Source organism: Sardina pilchardus, chromosome 3 (assembly GCF_963854185.1).
Source record: "Sardina pilchardus chromosome 3, fSarPil1.1, whole genome shotgun sequence".
Lineage (NCBI taxonomy): Eukaryota > Metazoa > Chordata > Actinopteri > Clupeiformes > Clupeidae > Sardina > Sardina pilchardus.
In genome coordinates, this window is record NC_084996.1 from 24,811,560 (window position 1) to 24,816,559 (window position 5,000).

At 48.2% G+C, this 5,000-nt stretch overlaps 1 protein-coding gene across 1 annotated transcript in view; it reads right to left on the reverse strand.

Annotated features, from left to right (window-relative positions):
* The window catches only part of lmf1 (lipase maturation factor 1), a 48,334-nt gene that overhangs the window by 24,196 nt on the left and 19,138 nt on the right, over positions 1-5,000 (reverse strand). The window lies entirely within an intron of this gene.

A 5,000-nucleotide genomic window follows, 5' to 3' on the forward strand; every position in this document is an offset into this window, starting at 1 on the left:
ACACATAAATGACAGGACCTGAATCCACCAAAGCCCTTCAGAAGAGTTTGTTAAAGCACAGGATTGTCTTCAAAACAATTCATTCATGTGTGTGAGAGGGAGTGCTTGGATGGTGTGTGTTTGTGAGTGTGTGCGTGTGTTTGTGCGTGTGTTTGTGTGTGTGTGTGTGTGTGTGTGTGTGTGTGTGCGTCTGCGTGTTTGAGAGAGAGAGAGAGAGAGAGAGAGAGTGTTTGATCATGTGTGTTTGCAGCATGACACATGTGCTTGCAATGTGAGTGATGTCCAGTCTCCTCTGGTCTTCAAGGGTGTGTGTGTGTGTGTGTGTGTGTGTGTGTATGTTTGCATGTGTATGAGATACCATCTCTTTCGAAGCTAGCCAAGGCTAGAGGAGTGTGTGTGTGTGTGTGTGTGTGTGTGTGAGTGTGAGGAGCGTGAGTCTATGCTGTGGCTGCCTTTTGCTGTTTATCAAGCACATTCTTACATTTATGACGTTAAGCGTAATCAGGTTTAGAGTCCTGGAATGTATTTTCTCCTGAAAATGTGATTCCGCTAATGTGAAAATGACTGCCTCTCCTCCCCCCCTCCTATCAGCCAGCTCTTAACTGCAGGAACACACACACACACGCACACACACACACACACACACACAAGCACACACATACACACACACACACACACACACAGTCTACCTCCCTGACAGGCACACATATGCACCCACTGCAGAGGTAATCATACTCGGACAGACAGACATACACTGACCTACACACACACGCACATACGCACGCACTCACACACACACACACCCAAATGACTGCCACCCTGCGCACCCGGTCCCAGGCTGGGCGGGTCTGAATGGGCCGGCCGCTCCAGCTTGAGCCTCCAGCAGATTAGCACGGAGCAGAATCCAATTTAAACGCAACGAGCCCCACACACTGCTCCCATGAAGTGACAACTCGATTACGCCAACCACATCAGCGCTAACACACAGCGTCCATCTGGGACGTCCTGCTAACACACACGCTAACGCACACGCTAACACACACGCTTACACACACACTAACGCACAGTGTCAACCTGAGACGACCCTCTGACACACACACCAACACACACGCTAGCATACGCACTGACACACACACTAACACACACCAACACACACGCTAACATACTGTACGCACTGACACAGACAGTAACACACACCAACACACACGCTAAGATACGCACAGACACACACTAACACTAACCAACACACACGCTAACAAACGCACTGAAACACACACTTACACACACCAACACACACGCACGCTAACATATGCGCTGACATATACACTAACACACACCAACACACACACACTAACATATGTTATTAAAGTTAAACTTGGCATCTGTGTGAGACATTATACAGAGCCATTGCAATAATGTAGAGTACCCAGAGCAATATACAGCACAGTATGTATGTATACATAAATATATGGAAAGAGAGAGGGACAGAGAGAGTGATAGAGAGATGGAGGGAGAGATCTACCTAGACAGGCCAAAGTTGAGGCAGAAACGGTACTTCTATGGCAGTGTCTCCTCTACAGGTGAGGCCTGATCAGCTCAACAGCTCATCACGTCCTCTCAGAAGCATGTGGACTGGCCTGACTGCTGACACATCGCAGGTGATTTAGTTAAGGTCAATCCACATCATGTACAGATCAGCTGAGCAAAGGCCATGGAAGGTCTGAGTGTAAGCACACACACACACACACACACACACACACACACACACACACACACACACACACACACACACACACACACACACACACACACACACACACACACACACACACACACACACACACACACACACACACACACACACACACACACACACACACACACACACACACACACACACACACACACACACACACACACACACACACACACACACACACACACACACACACACACACACACACACACACACACACACACAGGCCTGAGTGTGATTGCCTGAAATGAGAGGGTATTCCAGGCACGGGGCACGGTGTCTGAGGGAGCCAGATGCTTTATGGGTAGAATAACACCTGGCTTGGCTGGGCGCCCTCCGAGCGTCTGCAGTTTTATGTGACATTTTCCATGTTTGCTGATCAGACACCGCGCTCGCGCTAAGAGATGTGGAAACCATTTAACGGTCTGTTGAACGCAAGCACCAGGCAAGAAAATAGATTTGTATGCTTTTTAAACGTCGTAAAAAATGTCAGTATAAAGTTTCTCTATGGGGAGGGGGGGGGTGGAGTGTGGGGGGGGTGGAATGCACACACTGCACAGCTGATTTGCTTTATGGGAATTTGATTTGATACTCGACACAAGAGAGCGTCTTTGTGAGGGGACTTTATAGAAACTTCAGCGGCAGCAGAACCGTGAAGCTGGCAGACCTGGAGTGGACCTGGGCCGGGTCAGGTGAAGCGCTACACACTCTCGGGTCTCAGACCCGGAGCCGCTGAGCTGTGCTGGACATTAGAGCAGCGGTACCAGCCCAAGCCATTACCCAACTCTGCCCCAAACATCTCTCTGGAGGGGAACGGAATTCTTTGCCCGGCGTGCCGTGGAGCACATTACAAAGCAAAGACATGAAATATGTTCTGACCACGCCTCTGACTGAACAGCCATCCACATATGGGACCCTGCAAGGTGAAACCAGTCACTTTGCGCACGCTGCTATTTTGAGAAAATCCATAATAAACAAACATACGGGTTAAAATGTCGAATTTCAAGTTTTCGCATAATTTGACAGTATACAGTCTACACAAAAAAATACGTTTTAACGGTTAAACCTTGACTTTATTTAGGTGAATATTCAACACAATAGCGGTCATTCCCGCTGTCGCCGCTTAAAAGGTGATTTGCTCCTCTTCTGGCGTATCGTGACGGGAGAACCATGCCGACTTTGGACGCAGTTATCTTGGCGATACTTTTTGCAATACCCTGGATATACAAATCATTGGAAAGCTTAGTTTATGCCGTTCATGTGAGCACAGTAACTTAATACAGTATATTTGACCAAAGCGACTGGTTTCACCTGGCAGTGTCACATACGTTTTTAACACACTTTTGACTGAAGAACAATCTAAACATGCTTTTTTTAATACGGATTTGACTGAAGAGCAATCTAATTATGTGCTTCAATCTCGCAGTTAGTGAATAGGGTGACCAAATGGCACATGTTTCTTCTGTGCTCCCAAATGCTGGAGCAGCGCTGACATGATGGAGGAGCAGGACACACACACACACACACACACACACACACACACACACACACACACAAACGCTTAGCTGAGGTGCTCACAGTCCTGCAGACGCCCACACACACACTGATGTGATGGAGGAGCAGGACACACACACACACACACACACACACACACGCTTGGCTGAGGGGCTCACAGTCCTGCAGACGCCCACACACACACTGATATGATGGAGGAGCAGGACACACACACACACAAACACACACACACACACGCTTGGCTGAGGGGCTCACAGTCCTGCAGACACACACACACAAAATGATATGATGGAGGAGCAGGACACACACACACACACTGATATGATGGAGGAGCAGGACACACACACACACACTGATATGATGGAGGAGCAGGACACACACACACACTGATATGATGGAGGAGCAGGACACACACACACACACACGCTTGGCTGAGGGGCTCCCAGTCTTGCAGACACCATCACAACACACTCGGAGGGGAACAGGAAGGATGTCAGATGACCACTGTCTGGATATAGATGATGGGGGGGGGGGGGACTGAATGACTGAATGACTGAATGACTGCTCTAGCAGATACTACTTGAGGGACATCCCCAGAGTGTGTGTGAGAGAGAGAGAGAGAGAGAGAGAGAGAGAGAGAGAGGGGAAGAAAAGAAAGACAGAGAGAGAGAGCAAGGGAGATAGAAAGGGAAAGAAAGACAGACAGAAAGACCAATGTAAAAAAGAGAGAGAAAAGAGAGAGAGAGAGCCAGAGAGTGAATGTTTATAGGACCCGCAAGACTGTGTGACAGAACCCCAGAGTGCTAGAGGCTGTGTGAATAGAACGCAGAACCCTGTAGAGTAGAGAGAACCCAGAGTGCTAGAGGCTGTGTGAATAGAACGCTGAACCCTGTAGAGTAGAGAGAACCCAGAGTGCTAGAGGCAGTGTGAATAGAACGCAGAACCCTGTAGAATGGAGAGAACCCAGAGTGCTAGAGGCTGTGTGAATAGAACGCAGAACCTTGTAGAGTAGAGAGAACACAGAGTGCTAGAGGCTGTGTGAATAGAACGCAGAACCCTGTAGAGTAGAGAGAACCCAGAGTGCTAGAGGCTGTGTGAATAGAACGCAGAACCCTGTAGAGTGGCGAGAACCCAGAGTGCTAGAGGCCAGTTCTCCAGCAGGAACCCCTGAGGAGAACCGTGCCTGGAAACACCCACTCTCCATGGCAACGCCTGCAGCAGAACACCAGCCTATGGGGCCCAGAGCCAACTTTCACCCTAAACACACACACACACACACACACACACACACACACACACACACACACACACACACACACACACACACACCTTGCCAGTAAACCAAGCAACAGAGCTCAGAGTCCAGCCAAGAACACCAGCATCAGCTCAAACACTTACACACACGTACACACACACAGTTTACTTCTTTATTTGGATTCAGAGATAGACATTTATCATAGCACAATCCAAATTTTGTTTAAAAGAGTCTGACACAGAATTAAAAGGTCTGCCCACTGAGTGTTCTAAGGATAAAGGTGACACCTACGTCTCCAAATGAAGAGGCTCCTATGCTAGATACTATGATTTGTTTGGCCCTTTTCTTAGAAAGTCCACCGATCTGTAAGCTACGCACACACATTTTATGAACATGGCCCAAACTACCAAAGATTAACACTATAACTTTACAAGCATAACCACAGTTTTTTAAAGCATTACACAGAGGTTGATA